General features: G+C 45.9%; 6 pseudogenes; 3 read left to right on the forward strand and 3 right to left on the reverse strand.

Annotated features, from left to right (window-relative positions):
- Positions 1-1911: 1911 nt before the first annotated feature.
- LOC143936653 (5S ribosomal RNA) lies at positions 1912-2030 on the reverse strand (annotated as a pseudogene).
- Positions 2031-2131: 101 nt separating this feature from the next.
- Positions 2132-2250, reverse strand: LOC143936605 (5S ribosomal RNA; annotated as a pseudogene).
- Positions 2251-2571: 321 nt separating this feature from the next.
- On the reverse strand, positions 2572-2690 carry LOC143937342 (5S ribosomal RNA; annotated as a pseudogene).
- A 1772-nt stretch (positions 2691-4462) lies between these two features.
- On the forward strand, positions 4463-4581 carry LOC143936888 (5S ribosomal RNA; annotated as a pseudogene).
- A 3940-nt stretch (positions 4582-8521) lies between these two features.
- Positions 8522-8640, forward strand: LOC143936781 (5S ribosomal RNA; annotated as a pseudogene).
- Positions 8641-8735: 95 nt separating this feature from the next.
- On the forward strand, positions 8736-8855 carry LOC143937078 (5S ribosomal RNA; annotated as a pseudogene).
- Positions 8856-21206: the final 12351 nt, after the last annotated feature.

Below are 21206 nucleotides of genomic sequence, written 5' to 3' on the forward strand. Positions count from 1 at the left end.
AAGTGGTTAGAGGGCCCCTCGCAGGCGAGCTTCGCTCGCCACGCTTCGGGCTTGGCTTCGCTGCGCTCGGCTCTTTTATATTCTTACTCTATGTCCACTTGGATAGTGAGGATAGAACCTGTACTCAGTGCGCAGGTGCCGTTCATGCTCGCAATTTTTGGAATCTGTGTTGCTGTGTACTGCGCATGCGCAGTACACAGCGGACACTATCCGATGGGGGACCATATGTGATAAGACACCGGCATGGGGAACTGAAGCTATGGGTCAAGCTAGAGCAGGAGATGGCGCGGGTTCCACTGGCTGGTCTGCCTTGGGCGGGGAGGCCATTGGAGCCCTGTGTGACTACTCACCCATTAATTGGCCCCTCGCTCGCCGAGATGGATAGTTTTTTTTACCTTTCCCACCTGACTAACTTCCCTTCTCCTATGACCCCAATTATTGGACATCCTAGATTCCCTCCGGGCCTGTCTGACCAGGCCTTTACCAGGCAAGCCCCGAAAGGGCTTCTGAGAGCAGCCCTATTTCTTGGACCCACGGGCTTGATTCCCATGGGAACCATACTGCTAACGCAAGTACCTGTTGCATTGGATAGCTGGAGAGCTAGACAGCTAATCCATTTCCTCGGATCACTACCTAACCATTCGTTCTTCTCTAGACAATTCCACCCCTTCAAGGAACTTTGCCTGGATGATGGCCCAATTCATGGTTCCCTCTCTAGGTCCTACCTAGTCCTGACAGATGCACAATCCTCCACGGATCCACCCTTCCTAGCTAAATGGAAAAGGGACTTACAAACTACATTCTCCAAACCACAGAAGGACAGAATACTCTTTTTCGCCCATAAGTTGTCACTCTGCAGTAAATATCAGGAGATCTCATATAAGCTGATCACATGCTGGTATCGTACACCGGTGGTGTTGGCCAAAATATTCCCCGGTCAATCTGACCGCTGCTGTCGCTGTGGGCAACAGGCTGGCACCATTCTCCACATTTTCTGGGAATGCCCTAAATTACAAACATTCGGGCAGCCTGTCCTGAGACTCATCCACAAGTTCACAGACATTTCCTTAGCCAATGATCCCGCAGCAGTTCTTCTCAATCTAACTCCTATGTCGATAAAGCGTTATCATAAGTCCTTACTTAAACATCTCCTCAAGGCAGCTAGGGCCTGCATCCCAAGTCAGTGGAAAGAGCAATCTGCTCCAATGGTGACCCAGTGGTTCGCAAGGGTTAATGATATTGAACGAATGGAAGACCTGACTGCCACAATGAGGGATAAAACGGAGGAGCATGGGAACAGATGGTTCTACTGGACCCAGTTTCGCTTTTCGGAAGAATACCTCCGCGAGACATAGTAAGCTCATGGTGATCGTTGGAGATCGCTGTTACAAACGTTGGACAGCTGATGAGCTGGTGAGCCGAGGGCGTCTCTTGCTCCCTGGGAGGGGACCCCATCCTATCCACTCTACCCACGACACCCCCTTACCCCTTCTTTTCCTTTTCTGCCATTTCCTTCCCCAATCTTCTCTTTCCCCTTCTCCCTCCTTTCAGTTCTACTATTTCCCTTCTTAACTCAAAAAAGGGAAAAGAAAATGGTATGTTCCGACCCCATTTGACTACTACACAATACTCTTCCTCTATCTATGGATATCTAAACTCTTCGAAGGTAGCAGGGCTAGTATCAATAATATTTTAAGTGGTAGAGGATCCCAACGAGATGGAGCTTTAATCTCATCTTGATATGACCGCAAAGCTGTACACGTGCTATTCTCCTCGGACTTCTTACCATTGGCTCTGATATCCATGCAATATGATCGTTTGTTTGTAACTATTTGTATCACACATTCTGTGAAGTTGCCTTTGCATTGTATGTCGCATACTACTAAATAAAAAAAAAAAAAAAAAAAAAAAAGCCTATGGCATCTGGTATTTCCAGGCGGTCTCCCATCCAGGTACTAACCAGGCCCGACACTGTTTAGCATCCGAGATCAGACGAGATTGGGCGCTTTCAGGGTGATGGGGCCGTAGGTGATCTCTTTGGGTACTCTCAACCCTCTTGACAAACGCCAAGATGGTCACCTTGGGAAACAAGTGAAAAAAAAACCAGGTCAAGGCCAACAACATAAAAAGAAGCCTACAGCACCTAGTATTCCCAGGTGGTTTCCAATCCAGGTACTAGCAAGGCCCAACCCTGTTTAGCTTCTGAGATCAGAGGAGATCGGGCGCTTTCAGGGTTATGTGCCCATAGGCAATCTCTTTGGGCATTCTCAACCCTCTTGACAAATGCCAAGATAGTCACCTTGAGATACAAGCGAAAAAAAACAGGTCAATGTCAACAACATAAAAAGAAGAATACGGCACCTGGTATTCCAACGCCATCTCCCATCCAGGTACTAACTAGGCCCAACCCTTCTTAGCCTCAGAGAAGAGAAGAGATAGGGCTCTTTCAGGGTGATGCTGCTGTAAGCGATCTCTTTGGGCACTCTCATCCCTCTTGACAAATGCCAAGATGGTCACCTTGGGAAACAAGCAAAAAAAAAAAAACGAATCAACGCCAACAACATAAAAAGAAGCCTACAATAACTGGTATTCCCAGGTGGTCTCCCATCCAGGTACTAACCAGGCCCGACTCTTCTTAGCCTCCAAGGTCAGACGAGATTGGGTGCTTTCAGAGTGATGTGGCCACAGGCAATCTCTTCAGGCACTCTCAACCCTCTTGACAAACACCAAGATGGTCACTTTGGGAAACAAGCGGAAAAAAAACAGGTCAACGCCAACAACATAAAAAGAAGTCTACGACACCTGGTATTCCCAGGCGGTCTCCCCTCCAGGTACTAACAAGGCCTGACTCTTCTTAGCTTCCAACATCAAACGTGATCGGGTGCTTTCAGGGTGATGTGCCTGTAGGCAATCTCTTCAGGCACTTTCAACCCTCTTGACAAACGCCAAGATGGTCACCTTGGGAAACAAGCAAAAAAATAAAAATAAGTCGGAAGCTAGAGACAATACGGCCCGAGTCCTCAATTTAATCCATGCGGCGCATGTACAGGGAAGGCCCTTGCTTATGTTGTCAACGGACGTGGAGAAGGCCTTTGACAGGGTGGCCTGGCACTTTATGCAGGCCACCCTGAAACATATAGGTCCAATATATATATATATATCCAATGCAACAGGTACTTGCTCTAGCAGTATGGTCCCCATGGGAATCAAGCCCGTGGGTCCAAGAAATAGGGCTTCTCTCAGAAGCCCTTTCGGGGCTTGCCTGGTAAAGGCCTGGTCAGACAGGCCCGGAGGGAATCTAGGATGTCCAATAATTGGGGTCATAGGAGAAGGGAAGTTAGTCAGGTGGGAAAGGTGAAAAAAACTATCCATCTCGGCGAGCGAGGGGCCAATTAACGGGTGAGTAGTCACACAGGGCTCCAATGGCCTCCCCGCCCAAGGCAGACCAGCCAGTGGAACCCGCACCATCTCCTGCTCTAGCTTGACCCATAGCTTCAGTTCCCCATGCCGGTGTCTTATCACATATGGTCCCCCATCGGATAGTGTCCGCTGTGTACTGCGCATGCGCAGCGAGGCCAAGCCCGAAGCGTGGCGAGCGAAGCTCGCCTGCGAGGGGCCCTCTAATATTCACAACCCTATGTCCACTTGGATGGTGGGGCTACCACCTCCACTCACCGCGCATGAAAATCTCCGAAGCTTCGTCTGCTCCGTACTGCGCATGCGCAGTACGGCGCAGACACTATATCATGGCCGGACAGTATATGGCAGAACACCGGCACCAGTCAACACCGGTGTCATGTGCGTCGCTGTGTAATAAAGAGCAGGGTCCGGGAAGCCAATACCTCCCCGCAATTTCGGTCGCAATAGCATTGCCCTACCAATACGCATATGTTTTCCACGCCAGAGGAACTTGATAAAGATTGAGCGAACCGCATGAAAGAAAGTCTGGGGTATTTTGATAGGTAAGGCTTGTAGTAGATACAGAAGTCGTGGCAACGCGTTCATCTTCAACACATTACAGCGTCCGAACCATGACAGAGCTAGTGGGTCCCATCTTTTAGGGTCCACTGTAAGCCCATAGGCTTCTTTTTATGTTGTTGGCTTTGACCTGTTTTTTTTGCTTGTTTCTCAAGGCGACCATCTTGCCGTTTGTCAAGAGGGTTGGGCGTGTCTTGAAGAGAACGCTTACGGCCACATCAACCTGAAAGCACCCGATCTCGTCTGATTTCAGAGGCTAAGCAGCGTCAGGCCTGGTTAGTACCTGGATGGGAGACTGCCTGGGAAGACCAGGTGCCATAGAAGGATCTGGTCTGGTTAGTGTCTTGATTGGGAGATCGCCTGGGAATACTGGATGCCGTAGGCTTCTTTTTATGTTGTTGGCTTTGACCTGTTTTTTTTAGCTTGTTTCCCAAGGTGACCATCTTGGCCTTTGTCAAGAGGCTTCAGAGTGCCCAAAGAGAGTGCCTACGGCCAAATCACCCTGAAAGAGCCCAATCTCATCTGATCTCGAAGGCTAAGCAGCGATGGGCCTGGTTAGTTCCTGGATGGGAGACAGCTTGGGAATACCAGGTGCCATAGGCTTCTCATTATGTTGTCGGCGTTGACCTGTTTTATTTTCCCTTGTTTCCCAAGGTGACCATCTTGGCATGTGTCAAGAGGGTTGAGAGTGCACAAAGAAATTGCCTACGAGCACAACAACCTGAAAGCGCCCAATCTCGCTTGGTCTCAGAGGCTAAGCAGGGTTGGGCCTGGTTTGTACCTGGATGGGAGACCGCCTGGGTTTTCCAGATGCCACAGGCTTCTTTTTATGTTGTTGGTGTTGACCTGTTTTTTTCACTTGTTTCCCAAAGTGATCATCTTGCCATTTGTCAAGAGGGTTGAGAGTGCCTAAAGAGATCGCTTACAGCCACATCACCCTGAAAGCACCCTATCTCTTCTGATCTCAGAGGCTAAGAAGGGTTGGGCCTAGTTAGTACTTGAATGGGAGACGGCCTTGGAATACCAGGTGCCGTATTCTTCTTTTTATGTTGTTGGCGTTGACCTGTTTTTTTTCGCTTGTTTCCCAGGGTTTTGGCATTTTTCAAGAGGGATGAGAGTGCCCAAAGAGATTGCCTATGGACACATCACCCTGAAAGCGCCCAATCTCCGCTGATCTCAGAGGCTAGAAAGGGACGCGCCTTGTTAATACCTGGATGGGAGACCGCGTGGAAATACTAGGTGCGGTAGGCTTCTTTTTATGTTGTTGGCATTGACTTGTTTTTTTTGTTTGTTTCCCAAGGTGACCATCTTGGCGTTTGTCAAGAGGGTTGAGCGTGCCTGAAAAAATCTACTATGGCTGCATCACCCTGAAAGAGCCAAATCTCATTTGATCTCAGAGGCTAAGCAGGTTTGGGACCTGGTTAGTACGTGGATGGGAGACCGCCTGAGATTTCTCGATGCCATAGGCTTTTTTTTTAAGTTGTTGGCATTGACTTATTTTTTATTTTTTGTTTTATTCTTTTACTAAGTATAAGTAGAACAACACAAATGCAACAGTCAACCATACAGCATGACCCAGGGTCACAATTACATGGTAACAAAAAATAGGCAGCCAAATAACTCTGGGTTCTCAGAGGGGAGTCCTAGAGTTTCATGCAGAAAAGAGAGAAACCCCACCTCCGACATGTAGTACAGTATAACTAATGCAGCTCCGTTCGGACAAATGTAATCATGGAGAACAACTGGGACCACAGCGAGCCAGCTTATCATGACCTACGTGAACCAGAGTAAAATATGAGCCGGTCGTGTCCAGAACCCTGGGGTTCTTCTGGGTCCCAAAGGCTAGTAAGGAGACAAGGCATAGTCAAAAGGGAGGACGGGGGAAGAAGAGAGTGCAAAGACGGAGAGAGAGGAGGGGGGGGATGGCGGCTGGGAAAAATAGAAAAATAAAGACAAAAAATGAGGGGGGGGGGGAATGCCACCCAGGGCAGACATGGCCTACGTAGGTAAACGTTAAATGTTCAGTCGTTTTCTGGGACAGGGGCGCTGCTCACCTCCCGAATGTAGTCTCAAGTACCAGTAAAATACCTCCAGGGCCTCCATGTAACACTAAATGCCTCTTCAGTGTTGTGAAGGGTGGCGGTCAATTCTTCCATCCGGAGAATATGATTGACTTTGGAATACCACAGCACCTTGGATGGGGGCTGAGGCTGCCTCCACAGTGTGGGAAAGCAGACCCGGGCGGCGTTCAGGAGTTGCATCGTGAGGGTTTTTTTGTATTTTCGAACAGGCTGTTCGGTCAAGTGTAGAAGGCACGCTGCTGGGTTGTCTGCGATATCTACATTTCTGAGAGTTTTTATCGTCCCGGTCACCTCCACCCAAAAGTTCCTCAAGGCCGGGCATGCCCAGAAAATGTGTCCCATGGTCCCCGTATCTGAATTGCACCTCCAACAAACATCTGGGATCGATCTATTCATTTTATTCAGAAGGTATGGGACTCTATACCAGCGTGAGACTATCTTGTATCCTGATTCTTGATATTGGTTTGCGATGGAAGCTTTATGTACTAATGTCAGGATCTTCCCTATCTGTTGTGGGGTAAATGTGTTGCCAAATGCAATCTCCCATTTGTGGATAAATGGTGGGGTCGACTCTTCCTCCTGACTAATTAATATGTTGTACAGGAGGGAGAGGGTGTGTCGCACAGGTTCCTTTTTGTGACAGATGACTCATAGGGCGTCAGGTCTCTAGGAGTGTAGGGGGCCCTTTGTATGGCCAGAAGAAAGTGACGAAGTTGATAAGCATTAAACAATTCAAGCGGAGGGTCAGAAAGCTCGGCGACAGTTTGCGTGGTCGGGAGCCCTCCCCGAGGGCCACACCTCTCCCAGACGCTGTTTCCCCACCACTGTCAACTGTCGCAGTTTATTGTTGGTAAATCCCGGTGGGAAGTCTGGATTACCTATAACCGGAGTCATTGGTGACGGCAGGGGAGCAATGTGTGTGCAGCGGAACAACCTCCGCACAACAGCCAACGTAGCTCCCACTACGGGGTGATCTCTGAGGTCTTTTGGTAGGGAGGACAGGAGCCACGGGGAGGTCAATAGGGGAATGGATCCATCCTCAATCTCCATCTCCACCCACTGCTTGTGTGGGCCATTACAATGCCAATCAACGACTCTCGCTAGCAGAGTCGCTCTGTTGTATTGTCTCAGATCTGGGAGACCCAGACCCCCCTTGTCCTTTGGTCTGGCAAGCAATTGCAAACGGGCTCTGGGCGGTTTGCATGCCCAAATAAAGTCCCGGAGCAGCAGCTGCAGTTGTCTGAAAAAAATTGGGGGTAACCGGATCGGTAATGTCTGAAACAAGTATAAGATCCGCGGGAGGGCCGTCATTTTGAATGCATTACAGCGCCCGAACCGGGTCAGTGTTAAAGCATGCCAGTTTCCCAAATCAGATTTCAGTCTATTCAGGAGAGGGACAAAATTAAGCGGGTACAATTGCGCCAAATCCGCTGCGATGTCAACGCCCAGGTAACGTATAGATTTTTCAGCTCAGTAGAATGGAAAAGCGGAGCGTAGCCTCCTGGCCTCACCATCCGGGACCGATATATTCAATACAGCCGACGGTGCAATTGATTTTATAGTTTGATAGGCTGCCGTATCGCCGGAGAGCCGCGAGTATATTGGGAAGCGAAATGTGTGGATTGGAGACGAAAAAAATTAGATCGTCAGCGCATGCCGCAATTTTGTGGTGTGCCGAGGGTTTGGATATGCCAGTAATATTCGGGTCATTCCGAACGTGACACATAAGTGGTTCCAGTGTCAGAATAAAAATTAGGGGAGACAGAGTACACCCCTGCCTCGTCCCATTAGTGATGGGGAAAGAGTCCGAGCACTCTGAAAGCACCCAATCTCATCTGATCTTGGAGGCTAAGAAGAGTCAGGCCTGGTTAGTACCTGGATGGGAGACCACCTGGGAATACCAGTTATTGTAGGCTTCTTTTTATGTTGTTGGCCTTGATTCGTTTTGTTTTTTTTTCGCTTGTTTCCCAAGGTGACCATCTTGGCATTTGTCAAGAGGGTTGAGAGTGCCCAAAGAGTTCGCTTACAGCAGCATCACCCTGAAAGAGCCCTATCTCTTCGCATCTCTGAGGCTAAGAAGGGTTGGGCCTAGTTAGTCCCTGGATGGGAGATGGCTTTGGAATACCAGGTGCCGTAGTCTTCTTTTTATGTTGTTGACATTGACCTGTTTTTTTTTCGCTTGTTTCCCAAGGTGACTATCTTGGCATTTGTCAAGAGGGTTGAGAGTGCCCAAAGAGATTGCCTATGGGCACATAAGCCTGAAAGCGCCCGATCTCCTCTGATCTCAGAGGCTAAACAGGGTCGGGCCTTGCTAGTACCTGGATTGGAGACCACCTGGGAATACTAGGTGCTGAAGGCTTATTTTTATGTTGTTGGCGTTGACTTGTTTTTTTTTTTTTGTTTGTTTACCAAGGTGACCATCTTGGTGTTTGTCAAGAGGGTTGAGAGTGCTTGAAGAGCTCGCCTATGGCCACATAACCCTGAAAGCAACAGATCTCATCTGATCTCAGAGACTAAACAGGGTCGGGCCTTGTTAATACCTGGATGGGAGACCACCTGGGAATACTAGGTGCTGTAGACTTCTTCTCATGTTGTTGGCGTTGACTTGATTTTTTTGTTTGTTTCCCAAGGTGACCATATTGGCGTTAGTCAAGGTTGAGAGTGCCTGAAGAAATCTCCTACGGCCACACCACCCTAAAAGAGCCCAATCTCATCTGATCTCAGAGGCTAAGCAGGGTTGGGACCAGTTTAGTACCTGGATGGGAGACCGCCTGGGATTTCCAGATGCCGTAGGCATCTTTTTATGTTGTGGCCATTGACCTATTTTTTTCCGCTTGTTTCCAAGGTGACCATCTTGGTGTTTGTCAAGAGAGTTGAGAGTGCCTGAAGATATCGGCTACGGCCACATCACCCTGAATCTGTTCCATCTCGTCTGATCTTGGAGGCTAAGCAGACCAGCAGGCCTGGTTAATGCCTGTATGGGAAACCGCCTGGGAATACCAGGTGTCGTAGGCTTCTTTTTTTTTTTCAAATATAATTTTTTCTCCAAATAGGGGAAGACGGTCCCCCGAGTACATAATGCAACAGAGAAATACAGAGCAAAAAGCAGCTGAACAATACTTGATACAGGTATATTCGCAACTGTGAGTCTGCCTTCCATCAATCACAATGATTCGAGGCACGGATAAAGTACTGTACCAAGATCCAGGGTCACACAAACCCCCAGGTCCCTCCGGCATAATCCATCCAGAGGGGGGTGTGGGGCCGTCATTCCCAATTTTCCACTATTTCCAAAAGAGAGAGGGGGTGGAGGGGGTGAGAGATAGGGGAGGTAGGCAGAAAAGAGAAGGGTTGAAAGATCAGAAAAGGAGAAGAGGGGACGAGACACGATGGCAGCCACTGTCCAAGGGGCCAGTCAAGGAAAGCTCAGAGCACTAAGGCGATAGCAGGCGACATCCTTCCAGCAAGAATATAAAGGTATTCCAGATGTCTCAGGTTTTTTTAAAAAATTCTTGTATACCTTGTGATGTGAGGATCAAGTCCTCCATTTTTTTTAATGTCCTCTATTTTCCTAAGCCAGTGGGTAATGAAAGGGGGGGAACATATTTTCCAATAGAGAGGGATGCAGGATTTCGCCGCATTTATCACATGCCGTAAAATAGATTTTTTTGTACTTCTTAAAGGGGAGGGCCACCCTGAAAAACAAAAAAATGTTAAAAATTACAAAAAATCTAAAAAAAAAAAAAATGAAAAAAAATTTTTTTTTTTTACTTACCAGAAATGCCTGTTGCTAGGCACTTTCTCCTAATCTTCCTCTTCCTCCTCCGCGGAGATCTTCTGTCTTCTGTCTTCGTCGCGGCGTCTTCTGGGTAATGAGTCGCGCTGTGTTCTGGGAACTGTGTGTTCCAGAACACAGCGCGTCCCATTCAGAAAGCGCTGTGGGACTCGCGCATGCGCAGTAGCTGCGGGACTCGCGCATGCGCAGTAGGAAACGGGCAGTGAAGCCATAAGGCTCCGCTGCCTGTTTCCCTTACAAGGGATGGCGGCGCCGGGACCCGAGAGCCGAGGGACGGGTCGGCCTCGGGCGGCCGACATCGCGGGCGCCCTGGACAGGTGAGTGTGTTTATTAAGTCAGCAGCTGCAGTGTTTGCAGCTGCTGACTTTTTTTTTTTTTTTTTTTTTTTTTTTATAACCGGCCCTCCACTTTAATGGGAATCTGTGAATGGTGCAAGAGAAAGAATGCAGCCTCTTCCTGGATGGAGAAGTCTGTGAATTTTTGTGTTATGCATCGGATCTCTGTCCAGAAGTCCACCAAGCTGAGGCAGGACCAAAAAATGTGCAGCAACGTGCCCTCTTCTTCTCCACACCTCCAGCATATGTTCGAGGAAGAGGAGAAACATTTCTGCAGCTTTGATGGTGTCAAATACCACCTGGTGAGAAGTTTAAAATTCGTCTCCTGTATCTTCGTGCACAGCGACATTTTGAGAGCCAAAGTGATAATGCGTTGTCTCTGTGCTGGGGAAAATTAGCAATTAAGGTCCTTTTCCCAGTTGGACAGACAGGTTAAGTGTGGGTAATCTGTTTGAGAGAGAATGTGGGCCAAAGGGCCTTCGCTCCTGCATAGAGTCTCAAACTCCGACTGAGGGCGGGCGAACGTTTGAGGATTGGGGATGGAATGGAGAAAATGATGTAGTTGCGCCGCTCTCCAAAAAGGCAGTTGGAAAAGCCCTGTCGGATCTGTTAGGGTTGAGAAAGAAGGCCATTTTCCATCAATGACGAATTTAGACGCATTGTCTAGGTTGGAATTTCTAAGTGGGTCCCCAGTTCAAAGGTTGGATGGCCACGTATAGGGAATAGGGGGGAAGTCAAAGACGTGAGTGTGTTTTGGGTAGCGATCAGGTGACTGACTTTCAACTAAGCCCCTATAGTGGGATGTGACATAAATTCTGTGGGGGAATACTTATAGCACCACATGGCGCTTCTTAGCGGAATTCGGGAGTGAGCTTAGAAAGTTTGTTTCGATTCCAGTCCAATACATGCCCCAGATGGGAGGCCAGGTAGTAGCGTCGCAAGTTAGGGAGAACAAACCCTCCCTGTTGTTTAGACAATGTCAGCTGTGACCGCTTAAGTCTGGGATTTTTGTGGGCCCAGTTAAATTGAGTGAGCAAGGATTGAGCTTGCTTAAAAAACAGGACTGGAATCTGGATCGGGAGAGCTTGGAAAAGATAAGTAAATTTAGGGAGTATGTTCATTTTAATGAGATTGCATCTGCTGAACCAGGAATGGAGGCCAGAATGCCACCCGTGAAGCAAACTGCGGATCTTAGTGACAAGGGGTGGGGGGAAGTTCAACATAAACGTACGCGCGATGTCCGGTGGAATGTAAGTACGTGAGTATATCTTACTTATCCATGCCAGCATCCGTTCACTCAGACCTATATGGCGAAGGACCGAGAACATTAATGTCCATTTGACCCGATCAAAAGCCTTCTCGGCATCAGTACTCATGAAAAGACAAGGGGTCCCAGATGACTTTGCTTTACGGATCAGGGTAAGCACCTTAGTGGTGTTGTCCCTATCTTCCCTGGTGGGAATAAAACCTAACTGGTCAATATGTATAAGGGACTACAAGTGATGTGCCAATCACGTGGCGAGGAGTTAGAGAATAGTTTTAGGACCGAATTTTGGAGGGAAATGGGTCTGTAGCTCCCACATAGGCCTGGGTCCTTGCCCTCCTTAGTTATCAACGAGATGTGGGCTCTAAGGGTATCCTCAGGAAAATAAATTCACCAAGCGCAGGCCGAGAATAGGGAGGAAGGTCTTAAAGTATTGTGCGGTATATCCGTCAGGGCCCGGAGCCTTACCCACCTTCGGAGGTCCCACGGCCGTCTGGACTTCTTCCAGTGTGATCGGGTCCTCCAAGTACTCCCGTGATTCCGATGAGAGGGTTGGTAGACCAGAACCGGTTACATATCTGTCTATATTGTCCTGTCCAGACCCTGAATCGGGCAGGTTGTAGAGATCAGAGTAACATTTTTCAAAGACTTCGACTATTTGGGTTGGGGTAGAGGCCCTCTGGCCATTCTCATCTATCAACTGTGGTATGTAAGAGCCAAATTTCAACTCCTTTACCGACCTGGCTAAGATTTTTCTGCATGTGTCCTCTGATTCCTACGTCAGTTTACGACAAAACTGGAGTGCCGCTTTCGCTTTATAATGGAGTAGGACAGCAATATGGGTATGGAGTGTCCCCAATTCAATCTCTAAGGTCCGTAAGGGGGTATGTTTATGTTTCGCTTACACAGAGGCAAGTTCATGAAACAGATTAGCAAGCTGTTCCTTCCGTGTTCGTTTGATGCGCGCCCCGTGCCTGATAAGTACCCTGCGGAGTACTGACTTGTGAGCCTCCCAAATTATCCCCAGGTCACAGTCCTGCTTTAGTTTTCTTGGAAATAAAGGTCCAATTCCCTGGTCACATCTGGTAAAACTTCCGGTATCTGGAGGAGGCTCTCATTAAGGTGCCAGAATAGAGACCTAGGTGAGGGGTAGGGAGCGAGGAGCAAGAGGCAGAAGTGTCAACCGATGGCGAAAGGGGACATTAAAGTCCCCACCTAATATCAATTGGCCCTCCCGAAAGTCACATAATCTGTGCAGGGTAGTTCTGAGGAACATGTCTTGGTGATCATTGGGAGCGTACACAGTGGCAAATGTAAAAAGGCGCTCTCCAATGTGGCCCCTAAGAAAAAGATATTGGCCCCCAGGGTCCACCAGAGAATCCTGGAGAACCCAGGGGAGCCTGCTAGAGATCAGAATGGAGAGGAGGGGTTAGTAGAGTGGTAGACCTTAGGGAAGGATCTCGACCATAGAAAGGGGAGGCTAGTATTTTTAAAATGTGTTTCTTGTATAAAGGCCACATCAGTACAGGATGTGTTCAGTTCTCACAGGAGGATCCACCATTTTTCAGGGGAGTTCAGTCCCTTAACGTTTAGAGAGGTGACCTTGACTGAGTCTGCCATCGCTCCTCGGGGAGGGGGAGGGGGACATCAGAGAAAAGCAAAGAAAGTTGAACCAAGGTAGGTTTTGGGTAGGTAATGCATGGCGGGAACTAAGGGGGAGAAAGGAAGGGCAAATGGAAGGAAAGGTAAAGGGAAAAAGAGGCCGGGCACCTCAACCCCAGGGGGAGAGGGAAATTAAGGGTTGTCCGCACTCAACAGTACAGGAAGGGTATACTAAAACAGCACAATTATGCTATAGCGCTTACCAGATGTACACTGGGTTTAAAGCGCTGTCCTACTTGGGTTATTGGGTAGACAGGTCGGAGAGGGAGCCCCCGAATCCTAGTCCCCCCAGTCCCGGCAGTGGTAAATGTCACGTCTGATACCGGTATGCAAATAAAAGACAATCAGTAACATGAAAGAAACAAAAAACAATAGTATAACCAAAACAGAGGTAGAGCATATAACTGTCAGCACTGAGGGGTCTCCTCGGCTCGCCCTAAACATAGGCATGCACGAGGGAGCCCGTCACAACAGAAAAGGCATCACAGAATGGGATCCACCACCCCCCGTCCCATACCCCTAAAGTACATGCAGTCCCCGGACAAATGCATTTCTCCCTTTGGCAGATTGTCCTCTCCTTACCCCCCTCTCCCCCGTCCACGGCCCGGGGGGAAAAGGGGCAGGGAAGGGGGGAAAGGGGGAGTGGAAGGGGGAAAGGGGGAGGGAAAGGAGGGAAGGGAAGGGTGGGAAGGGGGGGAAGGGAGGGGGGAAACAGGGGAGAGGGGACAAACATGCAGAAATGTCAAGTCCTTTAGCGCACTCCCACCAGCAAACACCCGGACCCCATAAATTTCAACTCCTCCCCTCCATGGTCACCACATCAAGATGAAAGAGGAGCAGCCCTGGTCGGTGCATGGAAAATCCGGCAGGCAAGGGGCTGGGGCCACCATCCCTCCATCCAACGGGAGACTTCACCCGAGCAGCAGTCCTGGGGCCCGCCAATTAGTGTCTCTCCTGCATCGCCATCGGGGGCTGTGTAGAGCATCCAGAGGGAGGCTGGGACCGCCCAAACAGTAAGGGGTAAATCCTCCAGGGGGTCCAGAGTCACCCTGGAGGGAAGCAGTGTCTCGTACCAATAGGCTCAATAAATAAGTCATCCAGGGTCCCCGAAAGCTGCAGAAGGCAATGTCAGCAAAGAGTAGGTGGGAGTCAGAGGGGGGGACAAGGGGCGCATCCAGGGGGAGGGGACACATATGCGGGAATGTCAAGCCCTTCCAGTACAGCGCATTAGGTATCACTCAGACCCCCCAAAGTGCAACTCCCCCATCTAAGGTCAAGACTCCAGAAGGGAAGATGAGCCGCCCTGGTCTGTACATGAAAGAACCTGCTGCCAAGGGGTTGGGGCCATCATCCCTTCCTCCAATGGGAGATGCCACCGGAATGAAAGCCCCGTGTCCTGTCAAGTGGTGCCCCTCTGACAATGTCGTTGTGGTATATGTGGAGCATCCAGGGAGAGGCAGGGACCACCCAAACAGTGAGGGGTAAAGCCTCCAAGGGGGACCGGTGTCAGACAGGAGGATAGCGGTGTCTTGTACAAGTTGGTTAATTAGACAAGTCATTCAGTGTGTTCCTGTGAGCAGCGGAAAGAAAGATCGGTAAGGATTATGAATGGGTGGGGGCCAGGGAGTGCATAAAACTGCCACCAGATGACCGGGGCAGAGAGGGCAAGGGGATGAAACTCAGATCTGGTAGGTGGGGGCGGGGGTGAGGAGTGTCCCTCATATTACTCACGTTGGCCATACCTTGAAGCTGAGCGCTCTGCATACCCAGGACGTTCTTCTGTATAATCTAGCCTATCTGTATACATTAGCCTGTCTTTTGTACACATTAGTCGGTCCGCTGTATACACTAGTCTGTCTGTATACACTAGTGTATACAGATAAGCTAGATTATACAGAAGAACGTCCTGGGTATGCAGAGATGGAGGCTAGAGTGTATACAGACGGACTAGTGTATACAGAAGACCGGCTAGTTTATATAGGGAGGCTAATGTGTGCAAAAGACAGGCTAGTGTATACAAATAGGCTAGATTATAGAGAAGAACATCTTGGGTATGCAGAGAGAGAGGCTGGGTTACACAGAGAGGCTGGTGTATGCAGACTTGCTAGTGTATACAGACGGACTAGTGTATAGAGAGGCTTGGGTATACAGAGAGCTAATGTATAAAGAGCAGCTAGTGAATACAAAAGACATCCAAGGGTATACAGATAGACTCGTGTATGCAGAAGACCGGCTAGTTTATACAGAGAGGCTAAAGTGTACAAAACACAGGCTAGATTATACAGAAGAACGTCCTGGGTATGCAGAGATGGAGGCTAGGGTATACAGAGAGAGAGACTGTGATACACAGAGAGGAAGGAGTATGCAGACTTGCTACTGTATACAGATGGACTAGTGTATACAGTAGACCGGCTAGTTTATACAGAGAGGCTAATGTGTACAAAAGACAGCCTAGTGTATACAGATAGGCTAGATTATACATAAGAAGGTCCTAGTTATGCAAGAGATGGAGGCTAGGGTATGCAGAGAGAGAGGCTTGGTTACACAGACTTGCTAATGTATACAGACGGACTAGTGTATACAGAGTACCGGCTAGTTTATACAGAGAGGTTAATGTGTACAAAAGACAGGCTAGTTTATACAGATAGGCTAGATTATACAGAAGAACGTCCTGGGTATGCAGAGATGGAAGCTAGGGTATACAGAGAGAGAGAGCGAGGCTGGGTTACACAGAGAGGAAGGAGTATGCAGACTTGCTAGTGTATACAGATGGACTAGTGTATACAGTAGACCGGCTAGTTTACACAGAGAGGCTAATCTGTACAAAAGACAGGCTAGTGTATACAGATAGGCTAATTTATACAGAAGAAGGTCCTGGTTTATGCAAGAGATGGAGGCTAGGGTATGCAGAGAGAGAGGCTTGGTTACACAGACTTGCTAGTGTATACAGACGGACTAGTGTATACAGAGGACCGGCTAGTTTATACAGAGAGTCTAATGTGTACAAAAGAAAGGCAATTGTATACAGATAGGCTAGATTATACAGAAGAACGTCCTGGGTATGCAGAGATGGAGGCGAGGGTATACAGAGAGAGAGAGGCTAGAGTATGCATACAGGCTAGTGTATACAGTTAGGCTAGATTATACAGAAGAAGGTCCTGGTTTATGCAAGAGATGGAGGCTAGGGTATGCAGAGAGAGAGGCTTGGTTACACAGACTTGCTAGTGTATACAGGCGGACTAGTGTATACAGAAGACCGGTTAGTTTATACAGAGAGGCAAATGTGTACAAAAGATAGGCTAGTGTATACAGATTATTATACATAGCATTGTTAGCAGACCAATAGGACAATTTACATGGCTTAATATTGCAGAGCGTAATTTATCAGGAAAGAGATCCAAAGCGTTAGTTGCAGTAGCTTCATAAAACTGAGAAATCGTTGCATTACTCTAAATTTAAAATATGTTCCGGTTGCACTGAAAAGACGATATTAGATGAGTGATCTACACATTTCGTTTACTATTTCACTATACCGGCTAAATGTTAATATGTTAATATGTGCTGCGTGTAAGGTAGAAATTAGATGGTTTAGTGTGAGCTGGTTTACCAGGATTTAGAGATAGTAATCTGTTTATACTAGTATATAAATATAGCAAAATAATTATAACGGGTTTAAGTGGAAATACACGAAATAACAGCAACAACGTGTGTAGGTTTTTATCAATCAAGTTCATTACGTGTCTTTAATCATGTAGTGATATTGGAGCACAAGGATGAGCAAGCATAATAACTAACAGAGGATGACATGGCAAAAAGACAAACTGCATTAGAAATGTGAATATGAATTAGAGTTGAAATGCCAATCTCCAGGGCTACGTACAGCAAAGTGTGAGCTAAGCAGCTAAATATTCTGCAATAGCAGAGATTAAGTATTGCAGTCGAAATGAGATCGGAAGCGTTAGTTGCAGTAGCTCCAAAATGACTGAGAAATCATTTCATTACTCTAAATGTAAAAGTTATCCCGGTAGCACTGAGTGCTACTGATATTAGATGAGTGATCGTTCTAGTACAAATTCAGTTTCCTATAGCAGAGAGATACCAGCTAAATGTGAGACGAGCAATTAAACTGTTCACGGTAGCTTTGCATTACTCTTAATATGTGCAGCGTGTAAAGAAGCAATAAGATGGTTTTGTATTATCCTAAAATTAGCAGTATACGTAATAAAGGTGAGTAGGTAACCTGGATTTAGACATAGCAAACTCTATAATCTAATTTAGCAAAATTAGAAAGGATAATATTGAGACAGTATATACAGGTCGAGTTTAACTGGAAATACACAAAATATCTAGCTTACCTTTACATTGTTCAATAGAGCGTTGCAAAGTAATACCAAGGCAGAATGTAGGAATAGCAATTAGATGAGATGATTGCTGTACTCATGAAATATCAGCAACGACTAGGTTTCTATCGGATGAGAAAGTATAATAACTGGCAAAGTATGACATGGCAAAGAGACAAATTGCATTAGAGATGTGAGATGGACATGAAATGTCAATCCCCATTGGTTACTTACATGTAAACGCGGCTACATACAGCAAAGTGTGAGCTAAGCAGCTAAAGGGTATTTAAGAGTAAATTGACGTAGCTTGAAAATTCCAACGTGTAAATCGTTCCATTAAATATGTTACGCACGAAGACGGCTTACACTGACTGTTTTCCGTTTCCATTGGTCATCGGCATAATGTTTCAGTAACCATGAACATTAATAGTGATAGACAGCTTACATTAGGATGTATGCATGATGTGAATGTAAAATGAATGTAAAATAGTTGCATTATGTGTTATTAATGTAATCAAACTGTATTGCTATGCTTTGCTACTGCAACCACTTCTCAATCAAGTCCCACTGCTTTTCTGACTTTTTGCCGCTGTTAAAAAATGTGTTGCAAGTGTTATGTGTTACAAATGGTTATCAGTGTGACAGTTAATGTGGAGAAAAAGTAATACACAAAATAGAGTCAGAAAGAGAATCCTATTGCATAGAGGTAGCGAGAGATGGTTGCATTAATCTTAATGTGCAGTGTGTAAAAGGTTTTAAAAAGATGGTTTTGTGTGACTTTTGATTTAACGTAAAATTAGCTGTAGACATTATAATTTGTTACAATGATTTAGAGATAGTAATCTCTATAAAATAATAATAATAAGTATAGCAAAAAAAATTAGGAAAATTTTGAGGCAGTATGTATAGGTCGAGATATAGTGAATACACAAAAGGGATCAAGGGATAGTAGCAAAGTCAAGGGATAAATGCAAAGGTACTCTATTTAACAGTAAATTGACGTAGCTTGCAAATTCCAACGTATAAATCGGGATCAAGGGATAGTAGCAAAGTCAAGGGATAAATGCAAAGGTACTCTATTTAACAGTAAATTGACGTAGCTTGCAAATTCCAACGTGTAAATCGTTCCATTAATTTTGATGCTCAAGAAGACGGCTTACACTGACTGTTTTCCGTTTCCACTGGAAAGAGAATCCTATTGCATAGAGGTAGCGAAAAAGAAGTAATACAGAAAATAGAGTCAAACAGTGGAAACTTTATTTGTCATGACAGCTGATACTTGGTTGAGCAATAAAACTGTTTTATTTAGATGTAAGACTAGTTTTATTCTCTACATATAGGGTTTTCAGAGAGTTGTATAATATAGGCGACCAATAGGACATTTAAATGGCTTAATATTGTAGGGAGGAAGTATCGCTGTTCAAAGGTAAGAGATTGAAAGCTTAGCTTGAAAATGGCCGAGAAATAGTTGCGTTAGTCTAAATTTAAAGGATATGCCGGTACCAATGAGAAAGCTTATATTAGACTAGTTGATGTTTGCATTACACAATCCTATTATTATTATTATTATTATTAAGATCCAAGTGCAGAGAGATACTCAGTTAATGTCAGAGATACTCGGTCAATGTCAGAAAAGCAATAAAACTGTTTATATCGTTAGAGAGCGATATTTACATTACTCTTAGTATGTGCAGCATGTCTGGTAGCAAATGGATGGTTTTGTGAACATTTTGCATTAAGGTACAATTAGCGGTAGAACTCATCGAAGTGAATAGATTTAAGCGGATTTTGAGATAGTACTCTCCATTTCTAATAAGAAATATAGAAAAATAAGTCAGGATGGTGTGTCAGGACTGTCACATACTCACAGTCCCGTTACAAATATGCAAAATAGAGCAAAAGAGTACATGGTTTATTTTGATGTATGATAGTTTTATTGCATGCTTGATGTGGATGATTAAAATCGTGTAGTGATCTATATTTAGCATAAGAATGAAAAGGCATAACATGGCAATGAGACAAACTCCATTAGAGATGTGAGCTAGATGAAATGATGAAATGTCTCTGTATAGCCCAGATTGTCTTCTGTTATCACTTAGCATACCCTCTAAATTCACTAGCCTTCTCTATATACACCAGCATGTTTACACTAGCCGGTCTTCTGCATACAATAGCCTGTCTTCGATATACACTAGCCTATGTTCTGAATACACTAGCCCGTCTTCTGTATACATTAGTCTCTCTGTATAAACTAGCATCTCTGTATACCCCAAACTGTCTTCTGTAAAAACTTGTCTCTCTTTATAACCTGTCTAGCCTTTCTTCTGTACACACTAGCTTCTCTGTATACACTAACCAGGCTTCTATATACAATAGCTTCACTCTATGCACTAGCCTCTCTGTATAATCTAGCCTCTCTATATACCCTAGATAGTGTTCTGCATCTCCGTAGTGGTAGCCTCTCCGTAGAAGCCAGCCTTTATTCTGTATTCACTAGCCTTTCTTCTGTATGCTGTAGTCTTCTATATATACTAGCTTCTCTGTACACCCTTGCATCTCTGTAATACACTAAACCCTCTGTATACCACAGCCTGTCTTCTGTATACACTAGACTGTAAACACTAGCTAGAATACACCAGCCTGTCTTCTGTACCCACTAGAATCTCTGTATACACTACCCAGTCTTCTGTATACACTGTCAGCTTGGATGTATACCCAAGCCTGTCTTCTGTATACACTAGTCTCTCTATATGCACTGTCCTATCTGTATACACTCGACTCTCTCTATACACTAACCTCTCTATATACACTAACATCTTTGTATATACTAGCCTCTCTTTAAATTAGCCTCTCTGTGTACCCCAGCCTCATTGTTTACTCTAGCATCTCTGTATACTCAAGCCTATCTGCGTACACGAGTTTGTATTCTGTATTCACTAGCCTGTATTCACTAGCCTTATATATACTAGCTTCTCGCTTCTCTGTACACCCTTGCATCTCTGTACACTAGACTCTCTGAATACACTAAACCCTCAGTATACCACAGCCTGTCTTCTGTATACATTAGACTGTAAAAACTAGCTAGAATACACCAGCCTGTCTTCTTTACCCAATAGACTCTCTGTATGCACTACCCAGTCTTCTGTATACACTGTCAGATTTGATGTATACCCAAGCCTGTCTTCTGTATACACTAGTTTCTCTATATGCACTGTCCTTACTGTATACTCTCGACCCTCTCTATACATTAACCTCTCTATATACACTAACATCTTTGTATATCTCTCTTTAAATTAGCCTCTCTGTGTACCCCAGCCTCACTGTTTACTCTAGCATCTCTGTATACTCAAGCCTATCTACATACACGAGTCTTCTGTATTGTGTATTAACTAGCCTTTCTTCTGTATGCTGTAGTCTTCTATATATACCAGCTTCTCTGTACACCCTTGCATCTCTGTAAACACTGTGTAAACTAGCCAGTCTTATGTATACACTAGACTCTCTGAATACACTAAACTCTCTGTATACCACAGCCTGTCTTCTGTATACACTAGACTGTAAAATCTAGCTAGAATACACCAGCCTGTCTTCTGTACCCACTAGACTCTCTGTATACACTACCCAGTCTTCTGTATAGAATGTCAGCTTTCATGTATACCCTTTCTGTATACACTAGCTTCTCTATATGCACTGTCCTTTCTGTATACACTCGACTCTCTCTATACACTAACCTCTCTATATACACTAACA

Source organism: Lithobates pipiens, unplaced genomic scaffold (assembly GCF_037356315.1).
Source record: "Lithobates pipiens isolate NorthernLeopardFrog02 unplaced genomic scaffold, aLitPip1_a1.2 Scaffold_28, whole genome shotgun sequence".
Taxonomy (NCBI): domain Eukaryota; kingdom Metazoa; phylum Chordata; class Amphibia; order Anura; family Ranidae; genus Lithobates; species Lithobates pipiens.